The sequence below is a fragment of the Grammomys surdaster genome, unplaced genomic scaffold (assembly GCF_004785775.1).
Source record: "Grammomys surdaster isolate TR1022 unplaced genomic scaffold, NIH_TR_1.0 126076, whole genome shotgun sequence".
In the NCBI taxonomy this organism is placed as follows: domain Eukaryota; kingdom Metazoa; phylum Chordata; class Mammalia; order Rodentia; family Muridae; genus Grammomys; species Grammomys surdaster.
Window position 1 is genome coordinate 2,219,963 of NW_021620885.1, and position 23,007 is coordinate 2,242,969.

The following is a 23,007-nucleotide window of genomic DNA, read 5'->3' on the forward strand; positions in this document are numbered from 1 at the left end:
GCTACTTTAGCCTGCTTAGGCTGCCAGAGCAAAACTGCACAGGCTGGAGAGTTAAACAAATGAAGTTGATTTTGTTCTTCGGGACACTGGAGATCAGGATGCTATCTGATCTAGTTCCTGGGGAGGGCTGTCTTTGGTGCTGGTGCTGAGTGTCCTCTCATAGCACCTCAGTGGGAAAGGGAGAGAGTACGAGCTCTGTAACCCTCTTGTAGAAGGGCAATAATTCCACAATGAGGGCCCTCCCTCCGTGGTCATGTGGAAACCTGAATACCTCTCAAGCCCATCTCTAAATGCCATTCTATTGATTGGGGGAGCTTTAGCACATACATTTATAGGCATGAAAAAATCAGGAACAGATACTTAGTCCGTTAACAAATGTTTCAAGAGAAAAACAGACTAGGAAATTAACACAGGTATTTACAGGCTACATGTATGTTAGTATGCAAAGGGAGACATCAAGAAGAGATGACAAAATATTAACTGTCCCCTCTATGTCATCGGATTATTGTTTCTTTATTTTCTATACTCCTCATGACATGAAGAATATAAGTTATTTATAACAGTAATCTTCTTCTTCTCCTCCTCCTCCTCCTCTTTCTCCTCCTCCTCCTCCTCTTCCTCCTTCTCCTCCTTTTTCTTCTCTTCTTTCTCCTCCTCCTCCTCCTCTTCCCCTTTTCTTCCTCCTCCTCCTCCTCTTCCTCCTCCTCCTCCTCCTTTTTCTTCTCCTCCTTCTCCTCCTCCTCTTCCTCTTCTTCTTCCTTCTCCTCCTCCTCTTCCTCTTCTTCTTCCTCCTCCTCCTCCTCTTCCTCCTCCTCCTCCTCCTTTTTCTTCTCCTCCTTCTCCTCTTCCTCCTCCTCCTCCTTCTTTTGGTTTTTCAAGACAGGGTTTTTCTGTGTAGCCTTGGCTGTCCTGGAAATTATTCTGTAGATCAGGCTGGCCTCAAACTCAGAGATCTGCCTACCTCTGCTTCCTGTGTGCTAAGATTAAAAGCATGAGCCACCACCTCCCTTCCAATTCTCCATTTCTAATTACTCACTGTGTGATTCATATTTAGATTTGGGACTACAATAGACAAAGTTTGGTGGTGTATTTAGTCAAGTAGTCTTTCATCTCTGTATACAGTGGTTTGTGGCAGAGTTTTATCTGTCTCAGGATGTTCTTTGACTCCTGATCTTCCTGCCTCCACATCCTGAGTTCTGGGACGGCAAGTGTGTGCCATGCATAATGCTCAAGGCACCATGCCCAACTGAAAAACTCTTAAAGGTACTTTCAGAACTGTTTTACACAGTGCTCAGTTGAATAGCTGGCATTTGACATCATAAAGAAGCAGCTGCCTTTGACACTAGCACCAGTAATACGCTTGATAAGTCTTTTGGGTGCATGGCAGTAGGATTGTTGGGGTTTCAGGCTATCTCTTCGTAAGAATACTGTCTGAGGATATGCTCGGAAAGATACTCCTCAACAAGTGTGTGGCTCAGTGCCCCTGGCTGCCACAGGAGCACTCACAGGCTGTCATCGGCGGAAGTTGACTCATCAGTTCTGTTGTCTATGTCCTAAAGAATATCACCAGAGTCAGACAGGGAAAACAAAATCTAAGGACCAGAAAAGAGGGCTTTTAGGATGTCCTCTCTAGTAGGTAGGGTGACCAACCATCCCAGTTTGCCTGGAACCTAAGAACTAAAGTAAATAGGTGATGTTTTCAAGAGCTTAAAATCAGAGAGGCCCCAGGCGAGCTGGGGTGGGTGGGTCTCCTCAGTTTCAGTTCGCACAAGACCTGGAACAGTTGAACCGTGACTCAGGGAGCTGAAAAACATCCAACTGGTTTTTTGTTTTCTTCTGAGAAGCTCTCTTGGAGCATCTAGCATCTAAGCTGTTTCTGCTGCACTGCTAAGGAACCTGATTTTATTTTATTTTATTTTATTTTATTTTATTTTATTATTTTATTTTTTATTTTATTTTTTTATTTTATTTCATGTTATTTTATTTTGCTTTTGGCACTTTTCAGCCAGTAGCCAAGGGAAGCAGAGAGGCTCAGGAGGCTGAGTGGGGAACAATATCCAGAAACTCTTAGGAAGCAAAGAGGCTAGAAAAATCCAAAAGGGAGGGACTTTGTTGTCCAGAGGTATCTCCTGCAGAAACTTAGCAACTGGGGAAAAGAAAAATGTAAAAAAATAATAAGGATTTGGTCCTTTATGGCTTAAACTTTTGTTAATCTTTGTCCTCATTTCCTGGTTTAAAAAACTGTTGCCATGACAACACCATGGACTGAGGTTCAGACTCCTTAATGTTTGCTGGTCTTGATATGTTATTTTAAACTGCAAGGTTTTCTTTCAAAAGTCTTGATATTTTATTTCTCAATCTCTTTAGAAATCATTGGATGACTTAATGGTGCTTGTTTCTGATTTGAGCACTGAAACCATATTCAAAAATAAAAGTCCTCTAAGAATTCTACTATATGCCTCATGTCTCAGGTACAGAGACAATCTGTGCATAATTATGCATGGAAATACACCATGTCTTTTCAGGTTCCCAGCAACTGCAGTCTCTAGTTTGTTATACATTGTTCTACTCTTTTTTACTGGATGCCATTATCAAAAAGGTCAAGAAAAAAATTAAAATGTGAAAATCCTCGTACAGCTAATGATAATACGCAATCAGAAGTATTTAAAAATGTGGAGGCTAAACAACATATTTTAAAAATGAAACGTTGATGTGTTTTCCAATCCCAAGTGTACCTGAGAAAAACGCATATTTAATATTTGAATTTAGGCCTCCAATTCAAGCAGGAATATTGAATACCATACAAACTACACTGAATAGACAGCCAAACTCAGACTCTAAAGCCTGTAGGCTAATGAGATACATCTTCTATTTCCTGAATTAGCATGTGAATACACAGACTTAAGCATCTTAATGCTTTTGTGTTTGTTGAATGAATCAGTTATTCGTTAATAATTGCACAGAATATGCTTGAGAAATTAACCAGAATTATGTCTTTCTCTTTGTTTCTGGCATTCCTTTCATGTAGGCCACATGTTGGTTTGATCAGATGAAGAATGTGTCAGAAAGAAAACTAACTAAAATATTTAGGCAGACTGGTTCATAGGCCACCTACGAATCATTGTGTCTTAAATATGGCATTGAAGTAGCTGAGTGCTGCGTGGACCACTGAGGGCATGGTGGACAACTCTGCTGCTCAGAGGGGACATTCTCTGGGGACATGAAATGGTGGCCTCCTGACATGCAGAGGTAGGCAGGAACTGGAATGGGTCCTAAAGTTAGAAAGAAAATCCCAAAACAAACAAATAAACAAAAACCTAAAAATTATACATTTCAGTTTTCTGAAGGTCACACCAAATAGGGACTGATTTTGGCAAGTCTCAGCTTGACAAACTTCAAACCAGTTCCTCCTCACTTAGCTTCTCTCTGCTGTGTAAAACATCTATATTCCAAAATTTGTAAATCTAATTTTGTAATGGCTCTTTCAAAAGTAAACCTTCTACAACTCAAGGGTATCTTTTTTGTTTGTTTTGTTTTGTTTTTTTAACTCAAGGGTATCTATCTTAGCTTTTTGAGGTGAAATGTTGAAGGAAAGCAGGGATTCCCCATCTTAGTGTCTTAGTGTCTGTGGGAAGTTAGGGCTGACTTGACCAGTGACAATACCTCACTGTCATCTGCCAGCATTTCCTGTGGTTTCTAGCAATCCCTCTGATTTCTGTTTTTGTGGGGTTGGGTTTGATTGCTGTACCTCACTGCTGTGCCGTGTCTTCTCTATGGCAGTAGTGTTATGGTTTGGGTAGGAAATATCCTCCCTAAGACTCATGATCTGTCTTTTGGTTCTCAGTGTAGCAGTGTTGAGGATAGGGCCTTGAGAGGCAATGGGATAACTCAGGGTCCATTAGAAGACCAGGCTAGCTGGAGGAAGCAGTCACTGGAGACCGACCTTAGCAGACATCCTCTGTCCCTGCTTCAATCTTTCAGTGTGTGCTGTCTGGTTGGCACCACACGCTCCCCAGCTTCAGGTTCTCCCTCAGTATTTGTCACGGAAACAACAGGTCAAAGGAACCATGGACCTTTGAAATAGTGAGCTGTGATATTTCTTTCCAGGTCAACATTGTCTTCTTTGGCATTTTCTCACAGTGACAGGAACGTGACTGAAGAGTCCTGACTAAAGTTTTCTTTGCCTGTTGAGATAGTCTAGTGTAATACACCCTCCATGGGGTTCCAAAATTAAAGAAGTTTCCATATAAAATTAAACATCTTTTATTTACCTCACAGCTCAGTCTGTGGCCTGAATTTTAACCTTTAAAGACAGAAGCTTCTCCGCTCTGTAGTTGGCTCCTGGATTCTACATCTCTGTCAGGTTCAAAAGGAAACTATCTCCTTACAAAGCATTTCTGTTTTTAATGTAATGTTCCTTGCATTGCTCATCACTACAGATGGTTGCTGGGTTTTATCACAGACTGGCCATGTGCTTTTCTCCTGCGACATAGGCATCGTTATGAAGCCTGCATCTGTATAGTTTGCTGCTTAGCCTCTATTCACTCAGAGTTGCAGGAGAAGAGGGAACCTCCGTTGAGGAATTGTCTCATGTCTGTAGGCATTTTCTTAATTGCTAACTGATTTAGGAGGGCCCAGCACTACGAAGGCAGTGCCATCCTAAGGCAGGCAGGCCTAGGCTATATAAGAAAAGTAGCTGAGCAAGTCTGTAAGCAGCATGCCTCCATGGTCTCCACCTCAGGCTTGACCTTGGCTTCCTGTGATGATAGAGTGTCACCTGTAAGCCAAATAAACCCTCCCTGCCCCAGTTGCTTTCAATCAGCATTTTATCACAGAAACCAAAACTAGGCCATCCGGCGAGTGTGGATCCCAGTTCTAGACTGTCATTCAGTCATTATTTGGAGAGTTATGTTCTTCCATTGCAAGGCCAAACATCAACCATCATGAGAAAAGTCCATAAGAAGAAAAGAAAAAGTTCCATTTTGTAAGACATGATTACTATTCTTTTTTTTTTAAAGAAGGATTTTACTATGGACCCCTAGATGACATGGAACTTGCTAGGTAGAACAAGCATGATGCTAAGTCTATCTGGGTAACCCGTTACTTCTTCCTATTTTACGCTGATTAGTAAGTCTTAATTATTTCTGTAAAATTTGTTCTGTCATGTAAAAATTATACTCACAGGAATAACAGGAGGGTGGGGCAGAGTAATAGTGACAACTACAGAGAACCAAATACTGGGGGCCACAGAGGGGTTTGAACTATTTTGGAGATAAGTGGAAATACTTGCTTCAGAAAAAGCTTAATACTCTAGCTTAGGGACTTATTCTATTACCTAGAAAATTACTTATTCTATTACCTAGAAAATTCTTTACAGGCCATGGCTATTTTACTTCCTGGAGTAGGATTTTGTTCTTTAGTAGTGCTGGGGACAATGTTTTCATTTATTTGTCTACAGATGTCTTACTTGGAGTCTTTGGGTGTACAGAAAGATGGAGAGATACTTACCTCAGGGGAGATGGAGGGATAGTTATCATTCACTCAGAAGAAGATCAATTTGAAGACTATGCACTTTGAGGAGCCAAGAACTGTTGAACTCAAGCAGGAATCTGCAGGTGTTGGGTGGGATTGTTGCAGGAACAGAATCAGGAAGGAGTGGAGAGGGTGGTCTGAGCCTCGGGATTTCATGCACTGCAGAGTTTGAGAGACAGAAGAATCACAGGAAACAAAGCAGTTCTTTGTGGCAATCAACAAGAAAATGCATGAACAACTTTAATGGTGAGTGAAGCTGTTGACTAGCCAACCTCTTTAAATAAATAAAAGATAAAATTGAGGCACATGCATACTTTTTAGGATATTGAAAATCATACTACATCTTTCTGAAGTATACTATGTATGTACATGTATTGTTTTGGAGGGTTTTTTTTTCTTGAATAAGAGAAACAAACAAAAGCTCTTGTGAAAACAGAGTTGACACTTGATCCAAAAACAAAACAGGAAAGTCTTTGAAAGATGGGATATTTTGTGTATGTTCTTCTTCTCATGGGCCCAAGGCCTCCGAAAGGAACCATCCACAATGACTGTAGAAGTTTCAAGTTCTATTCTCCTGCTCCTTACAGCAGACTGAGAATGATTTTTAGTGAGGAACAAGCTTGCATTGATGATCTGAGTTTGGAAATCTGTAGGTCACAGTAAGAGAAACAATCAGTTTGGTGTTTGGGTGCTCATTGCTTTAGATCAGTTAAAGCAACTGCGCCCTCTAGCCTCTGCAGCGGATACTACAAGGCCGTTGAGCTGTCTTTGCTTCAACTTGGTCCTCAAGTTTGATACTTTGGAGCTCAAAGTCATTCACAACCTGTCACACACGCAGAGATCCCTTCAGGTGTTAGCAAAGCAATTAATCTCATTTTGGTGATAAACATGCCTATTGGAGGCCCATTTTCTCTCTTATACCAGAAAAATTAATTAGGCTCATATTTAAAAACAAACAAACCAAACTTTTACATAGTATAAAAAAGTGTTCCCTAAAATATTGCTAAGAAGGAAGTTATCCATCATTGTCTAATAAAGGCACACAACAGCTCATCATGATAAATTAAGGAAGCTGCCTGTCTGACCTTCATTAGCCATCTGCTACCTTAGGATATGGATTTTTAACGAGCTCTTTTATTTTATTTGGGCATTTGGAAATGCATTGGTTTGATGTATTTCTACCTCTTCTTTGAGGAAACAAGCCAGGGCCTCTGAGGATGAGCTTGTATGTTTGTTCCTCTCATTCTTTTATGTCTTGCCTGCTTGCCAGAACACACATTCCCTTGAAGAGAACTCCTTAGCAGTCAGAACCTCTTGCCTGTGATATAGACCGCCTAGAAGAGGATTTGCTTTTCCCCAGATGCTGAAACAGTGCATACTTTTGAACATGTCAACAACAATCTGGGCAAGTCTCTTCTATAAGGTTGGTTCTGATTGGCTTTCACGTTATTTAGATACCTTTCTCCTCAGATTGAATCTCGGCTGAAGATGGATTAACTGTAACACGTGGCTGAAAGAGGGAAAGTACAGAGAAGAGACATTAGTTACTTTGAGTTTACTTCATGAACAAAGATGAATGGTTTATTTTAGTGAGAGAGAGCAAGGGAGGAAGAAGGAGTAACAATTAGGACTAAACGTCTCCAACAATCATCTTCAAGGTCTTTAGATGCAGACAGCTCATCTTATTTGATTAAAATAAAGGGCTAGCTGGAAATAAAATGGAAACAGCTAGAGACACTGTCGCTGGCACACACAGATACGATTTACTTAATAGTAACATCTATGTGTGATTGAACACCGTGAGTCACGGATCTCCTGCGTTTAATGTCGCCACCAGAGAGAACAAATGCTCCAACAGAGTCACCTTGGAGCTCTCAAAAGCCTAGGCTGTCTTGGAGCTTTGAAAAGAATCAAGATTTAAGAATTGGAGGCCTGGGTATGTTTTCAGTAGCAAGGACAACTTAATGACTCCCCAAAGGCCCAGATAACTACCTTCCAATGACTTCATTGTTCTTAAAATTTCTCCTTTTTCACATTGCCTAAAATTTCCATCAATGAGAACTTCCTTTGCCTTGTCGATATCAAAGCCTCTTAGAATGATTCCGAAAACCTCTGGGACAGCTAATCTGTCATTCACAAATGTGTGTGTCGGGGGGCTGGGGGCCACTGACTGAATTCATGCAATATGTCTCTGTGGTAAGAAAGAAATTTAGACATTTTTCAAAAATCATGACATGATGAAAAATTCAACAGCAGTTCTTTTTTGTTTTGTTTTCAGTTACAGGGATTAAACACCAGGCTTTGTCCACAATTGGCACATATTATAACCACTCTGAAAAATATTAAATGTGAGTCTTTTCTACCAAAAACTATGAAATTTGTGTTTAGGATAAGAGATTCAAATGTTCCCCCCACACATACATATTGTAGGAGTTCTATGGAAAGGTTTTATTACCACCTCCACCCCCAGTGAGACAATGATCTATGGAATCTGATGGCCGGGAGCAGAGACTCCTTCCCCCCTCTTCCATTTACTGTGGACTATTTCTTCTCAGACTAGCCAATTAAATTAAGACTATGAGGCCAGCTAGTGGGGAAAAGACACCATCACTACCTGAATTAGAATACAAACGGAAAGCACTTCCTGTCTCTGGTGTTTCCTCTTCTGAGCACACTGCCTCTGTCAAGAGTGACATTTGCCTTGTCCAGACGCTTTGGTTACTGGTGCTCCATTTCTTTACCACACAGATTTATTTCTAACACCACTGAGCTGCTCTCCAGCCATAGTCGTGTTACACAAAGTCACCCAAAGGGCTTGTACATTCAGACAGATCTTGGCTTGGTGGCATTGACATCCTTGCTAGTCACACTCACATGATAGCTGCTGAATGTGGTATGTGCTTCCTCTGTCTTAGAGGAATTTTATCATTAGAAGGCTCTTATAAAGCCCCGGGCTCTGTGAAGTCAGCAAGAGGAATCCTGCTCTGGTCCTACCAGAGGCATTTGTAAGGGGCTTTGTAGCACAGAGCATTACTGAACACTTTGTTCCTCTGCTTCTTTCAGGCTCTGAGTGAAGCCCACTGGTACTCAGAGAGTAGGTGGAAGAAAGGGGTGGGATTCTGAAAAAAATCCCTCTGAGTTGTAGACCTCCTGAGTGATTGCCCCAGTGTGAAAGGGAAGTTAAGAGTTTCTAGTATGGGAAACTGCCTTATGGAGTTCATCCTACACAACAAACCTTACCAAACTGTTATGGAATCTGACAGGACTCACAATTTTCACTTGAGGTCCCCATATGTTAGTAAGGAAAAGGAAGTTGGGTCTGGGATCCAATATAGCTGGTGTCTGCACTGGGGTTTCCCAGCAGCTGAGCCAGGGTCCTTCACTGCTCCTCTTTCTCTTCTCTTCTCTTCTCTTCTCTTCTCTTCTCTTCTCTTCTCTTCTCTTCTCTTCTCTTCTCCTCTCCTCTCCTCTCCTCTCCTCTCCTCTCCTCTCCTCTCCTCTTCTTTTCTCTTCTCTTCTTTTCGGATATTTTATTTATTCACAATACAGATGTCATCCCATTTCCCCTCCCTAGAACCACCTATCCTATACCCCCTCTTCCTTTATGCTTTTATACCATTTTAATTACATGTATGCATTAAGGTCAGTTCTCGGTTGAAGGTCTAGCAATACAATAGATGCAAATAGTCAAGGAACAAGCAATAAAATAAACACAAATAGCCAAAGACAAAGCAAGGCATTAAACCCAATTACACGAACACTCCTGTGATCACTGTTTCTAAAGGCTTATCAGGATGACCAAAGTATCTGAGCCTACTTCCCTATCCTAGTCCAAGGTCATTTTCAAGTCTGAAGCCTACTTCCTTGTTCTAGTCTAAAATTTAGATTCCTGTCTGAAATTACTTCTTTGTTCTAGCCAAGATTTAGGTTCCTGCCTGAGATTACTTCTTTGTTTTAGCCTAAGATTTAGATTCCTACCTAAAATTACTTCTTTGTTCTAGCCTAATATCAGATTCCTGCCTGAAGCCTACTTCCTTGTCCTTGGCCCATGTCAGATTATTGCTAAGCAGCCCCAAAGGCTCTCCATCTCTCCCCCTTTTTTATTTCACTAACAAGACTGAGCCTGTCTTAGGTTGTTCTGACAAGAATGCCTTCCTTACCAGTCATGGAATACGCATTATCAAAGGCAATGCATTTATGTCTTAGGTTGGTAAGGCTCTGTGCAGAATCTTACCTATTCTTGCTTGCCAGCCTGTTAACTTAATAACTCTCTCTGGGGGTCCATTATCAGTTTCAAGTCATGTACTTTGCCTGCCATCCTGTTGATGTAGTTAGAGACAAGCTTTAACACAATGGGCAGGGATAAAAGTATTCTCAGAATAAGAAGGGCTAGCCTGATCAAGCTATGTATGCCATTGATGAGGTTTGACCAAAATGGAAATACTGACCTCAGGCCATGGATAATTTTATCAGCATTATCTGCAGCATCAAAGCTCAACAGAGAAGCATTCTTTACATTTATAATCTCACGATGCAAAGTTAACACACCCAGAGAGGTGTTAGGATTATGCCAAATATCCTACAGGTATCTTTAAACTTTTTTCTAATTATAATGACAATCATTGTAAATTTTAGAAGTAACACTACTCCAATGATATTTGTCATGGCACGTGGGATGGCTCCTAACTCATGAACCCTGAACCTCCTCCAGATAATTTGAATAGGTTATAGAGCATCAATCCATTGTTCCAGATACCAATATAAATCCTTTTGTATACTCAGTACATTAGTTACATTTTTTTGCTAGATGGTTAACAAAAATAGTTGTCTTAACTCCTTCTCTGCATGCTTTCTTAGCACTGTCTCATCTAAATATTGGAGACAGATGTTAAAGATCTGAGAATGAGATGAGCTAACATCCCGAGGGGCTGCCTGGGCTTTTTTGTCCCAGCCTCAAAAGTGACACGTTATGAGTTCTGTCTTCTTATGTTGGTTGAGATGGTCCATGAGGTTTAAGGAGAGGGGCCAATTAATGGGAGGAGTGTGGCAGAATTTGTGGGTGTTTTTCTAACCAGCACAGGAAGTTATGAGAAAAAGGAGATGCCACTCATGTTTCCTCAGGTTATCTCTTGTCCCTGAGTGTGTTCACAATGGCATGGCCACCACAGTTAGCTAGAGACACCTTGCTCTCTGTTGCGTTTCTGCTAGTCCAAACCTGATTCTTCTTCTCTGCCTCACCCCTTCAGGTTGGGTTCTCTCTTCCTCTGCCTAATCTTTGCAGTGCTTTGTATTCAAACCCATGGAGAAATAATGCTCTCTCTGCCCTGGCTAGGCCAACAGAGGTTCTGGTCCTAGCCTGGGTAAATCTCAGTTTTGACTTTCTGGAAGTATGATTGGGGAGGCCTTAGAAACTCCAAGGGTTGAAAAGAGATGGGTCAAAGTGTGCCCTGGGAAATGACACGTCAGCTGTTCACTCGGACTTTCTGCTCTTTATATGGTAGAAGTCTGTGCCTCTTGGCTTTCCTTTTGGAACTTCTCATGTGGTCCCCTCACAGGGTACAGACTACCGCTACTGTCCCATGTGGGCTACTACTACTCAGAGACCCATTCGCTTAGAAAACAGGCAGCTTCAAAAGCAAGGCACCAGTGATGGAGAAAATGCTCAGTGGCATGTGTTTAGTTTGAGGCTAGGTGTCTAAAGCTCCTACCATGTTCTGGGTCTGACCTGTTCCGCGGCAATGTATTTTGCTGGCTCCATCTCTTGATTTCCCTGCCTTAGCTTCCCAAATTCTAGGGTTATAGGTATGCACCAGCATATCCAACTAGTATGGTTTTTGTTTTTCTTTGATTTATTTTTATTTGTGTTTGTGTGTGTGTGTGTGTGTGTGTGTGTGCAGTCACACGCATGCGTACAGCCAGAAGAGGTTTCAGATCTCCTGGAACTGGAGCTATAAGTGGTTGTGAGCCACCTGACCTGGGTGCTCAGAACCAAACTTACATCCTCTGGAAGAACAGCAAGCACTCCTAGCCATTGCTGCATCTCTTCAGCCCCATTCCTTTAACAAGGTGTATTCTAAGTGCCTTTCTTTTGGCTTCAATAGGAAAATCATCAAGAATGTGACTTTAATAATAAAATTCTGTGTGAGATGGATCTCTTCACCATTCTTCTATTTAACATATTAAAAAAAGAGTTGAACACCAGTCTGGAACCTGCTTCTCAGATTTGCATGTGATGGCATGTGATGTTGTGAGGTTAATAGTCAGGCACCATATATGCATGGGACCAGCTGTCAAAGACGGCATCATGAGGGATCTGCTATAATTTTAAGTCATGCACATAGTCGTGCATGTCCATACAATAGGCTCACCGGAACATACATGAGGACATAGCAGCTGCAGCAAAATTGAGTATAAATTCTTCATTTGCTTTCAGTCTGAACTCCACCCTTTACTTGACTCAAATTACCTTTATCAGATTACGGATGTTGTAATCCGTAATGTGAGTGAATCACGGAGCTAAATCTGCTTGGCACACTTTCCTAACATTGTTGTTGGAGTCACGTGGTCTCAGCCATGGCAGATTTTTCTCTGCTTCTTTTAAGAAAAGCCTTGACTGAGGGAATGTCTGTTATATATAGCAGATAATATGGGGTGAAAAAAAGCAAAACCCACAGATTCATGTAATAAGAGCAGGTGATGAATCTATATTCCACATAAAATCTTTTGACATATGTGTGTGTGTGTGTGTGTATGTGTGTTAAGTTTTTAAAAACATATATAAAATATCCCCAGGGTTTGTTAAGAGAGTGAAAGAATAGAATTACCTCAAACATCTTATATTATTTTTTAAAAAGTCCATGCAGTCACAACTGGTGAACTCAAAGATAATCCTATGCAAATCAAGGCCTTCCTTCTTAAATATTTCTAAGAGTGAGTGTCAAATCTCAAATGAGTGTCCATTCTTAAAAGTGAGATGGAATGATATTCATATGGGGTGTTAGCATTCCTGCAGTATCCTCTATTCCATTACAAGCTTTAGGAGACCTCTCTGTTTCCATTCTCCCCTCCCCCAGTCTCACATGTACCTCAGTCATGAAACTTGAGATTCTTCTGCTTTTGATTCTCCAGTGCTGGAATTCCAGGCAGGAGCCAACTCATCTAGTTTTAGAAGAGTTTATTAAAACACCGAGGCTAAGAGGAGTCAGACTCTCAGACTTCTTTTCAAACTATCAGATGAGCGTGTGGACACACACACTTGCTTGTGTATGGGTTTGTCCGAGGTGGTAGAGGCTGTGAAGGCCACTGCTGTCAGCTTGACTAGGTTTGAGATCACCGGACTCTTTTAGTCATGTCTGTGATGGTTCTTCCAAAAAGGTTTAGCTGAAGAGGAAGATCCACACTGGCAGTGGGTAACACCTTCCCATGGGCTGGAGTTCTGAACTGAATAAAAGAAACAAAAACTAACTGAAGCTATATTTTTATTATGAAATTAGTCGTGGTGCATTATATAAGATTTTTTATTATTATTAAATATATCTAATCATCCACAATTCCTTCACCAGCAAAAACCATTGATTGTAAAAGTGAACGTGGGTTTGATTTATGTTTGGGGAAAAGAAAAGCTAAGGGTGCTTTAACTTGTTTCTTAAAGTTCTTGGCACCTTCGCAACTTCACGGGCAGAGAGAAATGTTCATAGCGGAAAGTTAGATGAGATGAGAGAGAAAAGGGAAGCCAGTTTACTAACCCTTCCAGTTGGACAGGTACGCCTACTCTGCATCTGACGATGGGAACCACTGCTTCACTAAGTTGCCAGTACCCTCCTTTCATAAATGCTGTGCTGCTCTGGGCCCCTCAGCTCTTCACTCTGAGGCTCATGCTTACTTTAATGTTCCTAGTTCTCCACAGAAACTCAGTTGGCACTGAAGGGAAGCCTATGTTTGAATTATAGGCATGTATGGCCAGCCTCCGATGAGCCCCTTCCCTCAGCCTCACAGTGCAGAGGCTGAACTTGTATGCACGCATACCAGGAAGGATCTCTCACCCTCCTGTATACCTGTACCAATTCTCTCTTCCCACTCCTGAGCAAAAGAATTTGCTCTTCTTATCACTAAAGGGATGATGTCCCCAAGGCAAATGTCCAGCTCTCCACGTCCTCCTCCTACTGTTCTTCTCTTCACAATTCACTGATCTGAAATCCGTATTCAAAGCAATGGACTTAATTATGACATTTCAATATATATGTGGCATTAGGGTTTTCCTTTCTCATCTACTTTTTCACAGCTTATATTATGACCAATCCTCCCTGTGATGGTTTGCATATGCTTGGCCCAGGGAATGGCACTATTAGAAGCTGTGGCCCTGTTGGAGTAGGTGTGTCACTGTGGGCATGGGCTTTAATGCCCTACTCCTAGGTGCTTGGAAACCAGTATACTGCTAGCAGCCTTCAGATGAAGATGTAGGACTCTCAGCTCCTTTTGAACCATGCCTGCCTGGATGCTGCCATGTTTCTGCCTTGCTGATAATGGGCTTACCCTCTGAACCTATAAGCCAGCCCCAGTTAAATGTTGTTCTTATAAGAGTTGCCTTGGTCATGCTATCTGTTTACAGCAGTAAAACCCTAACTAAGACTCACCAATGCAAAAAAAAAAAAAAGGCCTTCTATCCATTCTATCTTTTTCCTCTAGCTGTCATTACTCTCACCCCTTTCTCTTTTCTAGATAGTTCTCCTGAACAGGTATACATGACTGATGCCTTAATCAGGGTTTCTCTTGCTGCAATGAAACATCATGACCAAGAAGCAAGTTGAGGGAGGAAAGGGTTTATTCAGCTTGCACTTCCACTTTGCTGATCATCTAAAGGTGTGTCCCATGTGACTGAGTTTTTGTTTATCTAGTTTTATGTTTCGACAGTTGAGCAAGCCATTTCAGAGTGCAGTTCCCTCAGCTCATGTATCTGCATTGGCTAATGTCTGAAGCTCCTTTGGCATAAACTTTTTTTTCTCAGGTCCAGCATGTCCCTAGCTGCAGGGCTTCAATTTCCATTATTGTCAGTCTATCAGCCAAGAGTACAGGTAGGATTAGCTCCCAATGGGACTGCCTATTGTTTTATGGGAGAATTGTCTCTGAAAACTCTTCCATTTTGGGCTATTGGCTCTTTTTTTGGAAAGAGGAATTTGGGGATATACAGAACTAACACTTGAAGGAGCATTCATTCACCTAGATGGCTCCATCTCAGGTTCCAGGGCTCTGGGTTTTCCCAAGCTCAGCCCTCACCGTAGCGAACAGAATACCGTTGGCAAGCCTTTCGAGATCTCTGGAATTCACCAGCCTCAACTGCTCCAGCTCTCAGCAATCAGCTCTTGATTTTGTTCCTGTTCTCACTGAAGGAAGTGGGTGGGGCCTGTTACTACCTTACTACTCTTACTACCACTTACTTGTACACTTAGTACTCAACTGTTCATTAGTTAATGGCTCTGGGTTTCTCATTATCCCTCCCCAGAGGCTCCATACACCAGAAACAATCATCTAACTGTTAAGAGTTGTTAACTCCTTATTTTCAAACACTTGAGTCATTTCACTGACAAGAACACACTTCTTCACTGGTAGCTTCCTATGTCATCACGTTCTGTGGTAGTTTGAATGAGAATGGGTTCCATAGGCCCTTATCTTTGAATATTTGGTCCCCAGCTAGTTTGGGAAGGGTTAGGAGATGTGGCCTTCTTGGATGAGATATGTCACTAAGGGTGGGTATCTTAGTTAGGGTTTTACTGCTGTGAACCGATAGCATGGTTGTTAGGAGCCGACTCTTAGCCGAAAGCGGCTATCATCTTTGCAGCCATCTCGAGCCGTATACCCTGACAAGAGACTTGTTTCAACAGCCTGCAATAGCTGAGCACACTCTGATAAACATCTTGTTACACTGTTTAGTTCCTCCAGCTGCAAGGTGCACATGGTATCCATGGCTACAAGGCACGTGACATAGTGCCTTCAGTTGAGCTTGTCCATGAGGGCAAGTCACGTGGTAAAGGGTATAAATACCCAGGATTTCCTTTCTATAGAAGAGAATATAGGAGAATATAGGACAATAGAAGAGAGACTAAAGGAGAATATAGGAGAATAAAGAAGAGACTTGAAGAGACTCGACCAGACTCTGTCTTGTATCCATCTTTTGCGTCTTTCACCCTTCTTCTGTTCCCACTCTCTCTCTTGCTAGACCCTGACCTGCGGATCGGAGCAGCAGAACAGGCCATTACAAAGTAGCAGAACCAGCCGTTACAAAAGAAATGGCCATTACACATGATCAAGGCAAGTCTTATAAATGACAACATTTAATTGGGGCTGGCCTACAGGTTCAGAGGTTCAGTCCATTGTCATCAAGGCAGAAGCATGGTAACATCAAGGCAGGCATGGTGCAGGAGGAGCAGAGGGTTCTACATCTTCATCCAAAGGAATCCAGCAATAGACTGGGCATCCTCAGTCAGCTAGGAGGAAGATCTCCAAGCTCACCCCCACAGTGACACACTTCCTCCAACAAGGTCACACCTTCTAATAGTGCCCGTTTCTTGGGATGAGCATATGCAAACCATCACAGTGGGCTTTGAGGTTTCAAAAGATCATGTCACCCTAGTATCTCTGCCTATAGCTTGCAGATGAGATGTGGGCTCTTTAGAAACTGCTCCAGCCTCATGCTTGTCTGTCACTATGCTCCTGGTCATGGACTCACCTTCTGAAACTGTAATCAAGCTCCCAATTAAATGCTTTCTGTTAAAATTGCCTTGGTCATAGTATTTTTTCACAGTGACAGCATGGTGACTGAAACAACTTCCTGCCAGTATTTCAAGTTACCTTTCCAACCCCATCCCTTGCTGTTTTCTTTCTCCCACAAACACTTAAGGCTTACCATTCTCCAAGGAATCTCTACTGTGTCCAGACTACATATAGAATCCATTGTTCAAATTCTCACCCTTATAATCTATTGTTCAAAGGATTGTTTACCTCTTGGGAGACTCAGTATGGATTTGCATTCCTGGATTCAGCTAGTTTTGGTTTGCAATCCAAGCTTTATGACTTGTTTTACGAGAGCCCAGCAGTTCTCTTGATGTAGAAAGCTCACATGAAGATATCATGATACAATGCAAATCTAAGGAATGGTAAAGTTATGGTATAATGACTGACTAAAATGCACCCATAGGTGCACACTGACATCTACAGGGCTTCCGAAGCCTCCACCAGTCGGGAGAGTTGGGATGATATCTGAGCATCAGTGGAACACAAATGAACACAGATGAACTGGTGCTTGATTCTTTTGGAACCAGTGTAGCTATAGACTCAAAGGCTACTCAGCTGGATAACTATGAACAAATTACTGACATTTTGGTTTTCTCATGGAAAACTTTTAAGCAGTAAGACTAGTTCACAGCATGATACTGAAAATTGACAAGCCAGGGAGTATGGTGCACATCTTTAATCCTTGCACTCAGGGGGAAGATCTGTGTGAGTTCCAGGTCTGCCAGAGCTACATAGTGAAATCCTGTCTTCGAAATACAAAACAAACAAACAAACAAACAAACAAACACATCAAAGAAAGAAAGACGGAAGGAAGGAGAGGAGGAAGGAAAGAAAGAAAGAAAGAAAGAAAGAAAGAAAGAAAGAAAGAAAGAAAAAAGAAAGAAAGGAAGGAAGGAAGGAAGGAAGGAAGAAAGAAAGAAAGAAAGAAAGAAAGAAAGAAAGAAAGAAAGAAAGAAAGAAAGAGAAAGTTGGCTGAGATCTTATTGCTATTCTGGTGAGGACATTTTAGGAGCTGGATTGATTATTTTTTGAAGACCTCTACCTATACAGTAAGACTTACTACCGTATCTGGTAGAAGGAATCTCTGGGTTCCAAGACTAAGAAGTCCTGTATGCCTCCTCCATCTCTAATGAGTTTTTCTCTCCCACATGTTTTGACGCTTGTCCCTCTGTGTATTCAATGTTCCACTTCTGCCCAGTTTACAACACAGTGTCCTCCAGTGTTTGAATCTCATTTCCTCCCTTGCATCGCATTTATCTGTTCTGCCTCTCTTTGATTAGTGTCTTGCTGGGAATCCACCTAATTAATCTGGCAAAGCAATTAAGGGCAGGACATTACTGGTTGCTAATGCTGCACCCCTTCTATGGAATCCAATATCCTTTAATAGAAGGCTCCTTAAGTGACACACGGGAGTGACTAATTTTATCATTTCAGAATCCTTGTAAGATCAATACTGGCATGACAGGCAGGCCTTCGCTGCTGCTTCTTCCCGTGTACTGCGTGGAAGACCGTATCTAGGACCGTGCCCAGGCCACGGCAAGAAATAGCTCCTCTTGCCGTTCCGAGTCCCTGGCCTGACACCCCGCTTGGGCGCCAAGGTTCCAATCTTAGTCCCCTTTCCCAGTAAATTAGTCCTTCTTCCTTGCAGGTGAGTTCAGTGACCTCAGGGCTCCGAAAAGTTTGGAACTGAATCTCTTCTAATGTCTACTCAAAGGTCTCTGGAATTTGAGATTCCTGAAGAGATGCCCTAAAGACTCCAGATCGCCAGCCACTGTGCTTACTTCTCTCCAAATTTGAAGATTCCTTTCCTATCTCCTCAAACTATTCAACGTGTCATGGTTTCCAAACCCAAGGATGAATGGAGCACTGTCCAGTCCCACCTGGTGTTGGCAGGGGTGTCCCTGCATGCAGTGGTGAGCTCTGTACAGTCCAGTCGAGGAGCAGCTGCTGGCTTCCTGCTCCAGACCATTGCTGCCATCATTGTGTTGGCCCCAGGGCTAAACACACATGAAGACTGCCTCCCCGGAGCTTGGGTTGCCACAGTCATCGGTCTGCCTCTTCTGGCCTTCGATTTTCACTGGGTGAATGGGGACCGCTCTTCTGCCAACCTGCTTCTGGGAGGAGGCATGGTGCTGGCAGTGGGTGGTGACCACCTTGGCCCTGAAGGGTGCTCTGTAGCTGGGCAGGCAGTACTGCTGGTGGTTGCCGTGACCATCCTTATTGTGGCTGTTTTCACAGCCAACACTTATGGGATGTGTGTGTGTGTGTGTGGGGGGGTGCCATGCTGGATGTGGCAGGCCTCTCGAGCTGGCTGGAAGAGGACAGGCTGCTACTGCTACCAAAGGAGGATGTCTGTCGTTGGGCCCTGGCTGCAGGTAGTTGGGCCTATTGTCGGCCCTGCACACACAGCACCTGCAGTGGGAGTGACTGTGACACTGACAGCAACTCAGGGTTTCTGTGCCAGGTACTACTATGCCTCCTACTGGTCCACATGTAGAGCCTCTCTTCGGGATAAGCTGTCCTTCCTCTTAAAGTGAGCCTGTTATAGTTTCACTGGGCAGAACTTGGGTGCTATCCCTTCTCTGGTCATGCATGTGTGGAAGCTTACCTAAAACCAGAATGCAAAGAACAGGTCTTTAGGACACTTGGGGCCTGATTCTGGGAGGAAGGTGGTTGTGAGTCAGAGGTCTGATTTCCAATAAATGTTAAGAATATACAGGAGTATGGAATCTGCTTATTCTTGAGCTAGCTTCCTAAGGCCTCCAGGGTATCAGCTGATTTCCCTAAGTAAAGGAGATGGGTGGTGTGCTGTAACTAGCATAAGGCATTATTTACTTTAGCATCCTGGCAGACTTGCCAAGAGAACCCCAGAGTGCTGGGCATGGTGGTGCAGGTCTTTAATCCCAGTTGGGAGGCAGGACAAGTGGATTTTTGTGAGTTGTGGGTGGCCAGGTTGGCCTACATAGTGAGTTTCAGAATGGCCAATGCAACATATAGTGAGACCCTGTATTTAAAAAAGATAAAGAAAAGAAAAAGAAGGAAAAGAAAAAGAAGAGAGAAAAAAGAAAGAAAAACATTTTTTTTAAAAAAAAAAGAGAAAAAAATAAAAACTTCTCTGCTAAAAAAAACCCAAAAAACAAAACCAAACAAACAAACAAAAAAAACTACCTCCCATTGCTCCATGAGCAGAGTTGTCCCAAGGGTGCACTAAGTTGAGCTGTACAGGAGGAGGGACCAGAGAGGCATGTTTCAGAGCCAAGATCCTAGTTCTGGCCTTAGCTCCTCTTGTCGGGAGGGTGGAGAAGTCTCTTCTCCAGTCTCTCCACCTCCTCGAGTAAGTGTCTTTGTCATCTTACTTCCATACCACTGCTGAAATGCTGCTCCAGTTGACAGGGTGAACATGGGAGAGTGGGGCCTAAAAATGAGGCCAACTAAAGTCTCATGCAATAGCCAGCTTTATTCAGAGCATCAGACAATTTATACTCTGAAGTTTAATAAGAGTCACCTGAGTAAGGTGTTCAATCCACACGTGGCAGACACATGATTTTCTATAGAGACACATAAACATATAACACTATCCAGTTGGAAATGAATAATCTGAAATGAATTTACTTCTATCTGCTACAGATAGAAGGGCCATGAAAACACATCCTGAGAACAACCCACATTATGGAGAAACTGAGATCACAAGACTCTTGTTTACTTGGAATTTTCTTACAAGATTTCAAAAAATCTCCTCACATAGTATTATTCATGGGCAGTGTTCTGACACTGGAAAACCTTTTAAAGATACCATTCTGAGGATACCACACCCTCCTGACACGTTTCTTAGATCCCATTACTTTCACAGTAAAATGTGGCTTCCTCAGTCAGACACCCACACCCCTCTTTCTGGCCTGTGCTCTCTGCTCCAGGCTTCTACCACTCCACCACACACACACACACACACACACACACACACACACACACACACACTCCCAGCTGATGGAGTGATTCTCTTTCCCTAACACCTTGCCTAGCACTCTCAGTTGCCAACAGCAGACAGTCTTCTTCACTTCACTTGAACATACACCATCTTTCCAGCCCCCTTTGGCTGGTTGCTCCTTGGACTCTCCATTTTCAGAATTCTATGACCAGATCTTGACTGTCCTTCTACCTTTACTCTGAAGTGACTGGTTTCTTCTTTTGTTCTCTATGTGCATTTAAGTAAGGTCTTGTGAGATAAGGCATCCTGCCCCAGACTGGACTCAGAAATGCTTTCACACTAGACAGAATTGGTAACTTAGGATTGTATCCTAAGAATCAAAGAGAAATAGAGAATTTGAGGGAAAAATCCATATTTGTGAAGGGCTATCTGTGCCTCAAGCCTGTGATTATAATTTTACATGTTATTTCCAAGACCATTTCTTGGGAGTTTGATTTTGATTGTACATGTTGTAGAGTGGTTGATTATTCAATGAATGTTTTGATTTAAATGAATTGAATAGAATCTTTCCTGTAGTAAGTCATAGTTCAAGGACCATTTACCCTGCTGTACAGTTTTAGTACTGAAGATACAGCTGTTCCTTGAACAACTATTCATTTGCTGATAGATTTGTATGGTGTTACTGCTTATCATTTGAGAATAGTCTTCAGAGTAGGATAAATATATTTGGCTCAAGTTTGTTGTTGTTGTTGTTGCTGCTGGTGTGTGTGTGTGTGTGTATGTGTATCTTAGTTAGGGTTACTATTGCTGTGGTGAAACACCATGACCAAAGCAACTTGTGGAGGAAAGGATTATTCAGCTTATGCTTCTACATCACAGTTCAGAGGAAGTCAGAACAGGACAGGAACCCGGAGGCAGGGGCTGATAGGCCATGGAGGGTGCTGCTTACAGACTTGTTTATCATGACTTGCTCAGCCTGCTTTCTTTTAGAACCCAGGACCACCACCCCAGAGATGCCTGTACCCATAATGGGCTGGGCCCTCCTCCATCAATCATTAATTAAGAAAATACCACAGCTAGATCTCACAGAGGCAGTTTCTCAACTGTAGCGCCCTTGTTTCTGAGGGAGTTTTTTCTTTAGCATTCCTGGAGCCTGTGTGGGAAGAGACCGAGAGTTTGTGTGGTAAGATTTCAATCTGTTTCAGCACCCGTATCAGCAAAGGAGATCTGACAGTTCTAGAGACCAGTTCTAGATCAGGTGGGTGTTGAAGGAGCAGAAGGAAGATTAGTGACTATAATGAAGTGATGGGTGTGGTTGCAGGACAGTGTCAGATTGGAAAGCCTGTATGTTACATTCGAGTTTCATTGAAAATGCAATGGGAAGGTTTTTGGAGAGAGTTTAGCCTAGGCAATGACAAAATCTAAAAGACACTTAGAAATGTGAATGCAGAATGGATTTCATAGGTCAGGAGTAGAAGCCAGATGTTCAGTCTGGCTCTGGAAAAATGAGTCAGTGGCCTAGACCAGAGGAGCAGTTGCAAAGGAGTTGGTGGAAAGGCCATGTATGTGATTCTGCACATGATCATGTTCCTTGAAAGCCCATGAAAATTTCTAAATAAAATTTAGGCAAGAGAAGGAGAACAATCTCACAGCTTCCAAAGATGTGTCAGATGAGCTAAACTGTCCTGGTGTTTGTGATGCTTCAATAAGTGTGAGAGCTAAACACGGGGACAAGAATTTTACCTCATTTGCCCTCGTTACAATGTCCTTTGTTGATACAGGCCTGTATCAAGATAGCCCTGGCTGTCTTGGAACTCAATACTGTGGACCAAGCTGGCCTAGAACTCACAGAGATGTATGCCTGCCTCTGTCTCTCACCACCACTCTCGGTTCTTCATTATACTCTCACTAAGGAAAATACTAAGATCGTTCTTACTTCTTGAGATAAGGAAGCAGGCTGAGAAGCCCACAGTCAAACAGCTAATAGAGGATGCAGTTAGAATTTGTAACTACATCTGGATCAGTTCTTACCAAAACCAGTGAATTTAACTACTAACCTAAAATTCTTTCTAAGAATGAAGTGTGTAAGGGATGCTGGCCATCCCCCCCCCCCACTCTAATTTTACTAAGGACCCTTGATTGCAAGGTCAGAAGCACATGACTTGAATTTATGGCCATGACTTTGGAATCAGGCACAGAAGAGAGGGCTGAAGATTTGTTGGTGGACTGTATCTTCCCCAGAAGCCATAGCCCTGGGATTAGGCATGTGGCCAGACACTCTCCAAACACTCTTCAAGGGTACAAAGAAATTGAACAATCTAAGTGTGTGTGTTTACTGTGTGTTGCTAGAGATGAAACCTAGGGCCTTGAACAACTTAGGCAAGTGCTTCCCCCCTTCCCCCGGCCCTCAGGGTCTTATTTCCCAATGTTGTGGATTCCATTTCTGTGTTCCGTAACTATACCCATTTCAGTGCCCAGAATAGTAATTCTGATGCTGCTTTAAGTTTACAAAACTCCTTTGCTTTACACTTGCCACTTCAGCTTTCTATGCTGTGTGATAGATGTGACAGTTTCTTACTGGTTTGCTGATGCATGTTGCAACCTACTCACTATTTTCATCCATTTGAAAACTGGAATGTAAGCACGTGCTGAACTCCAACCTACAATCCGAATGTTCAACTCCAACCTAAAATCTGTATGGCTTGGTGCAGCTGTGCTTTTTTTTTAACTGCTTCTGTTAGACCTGTGTCAGTCTCTCTATC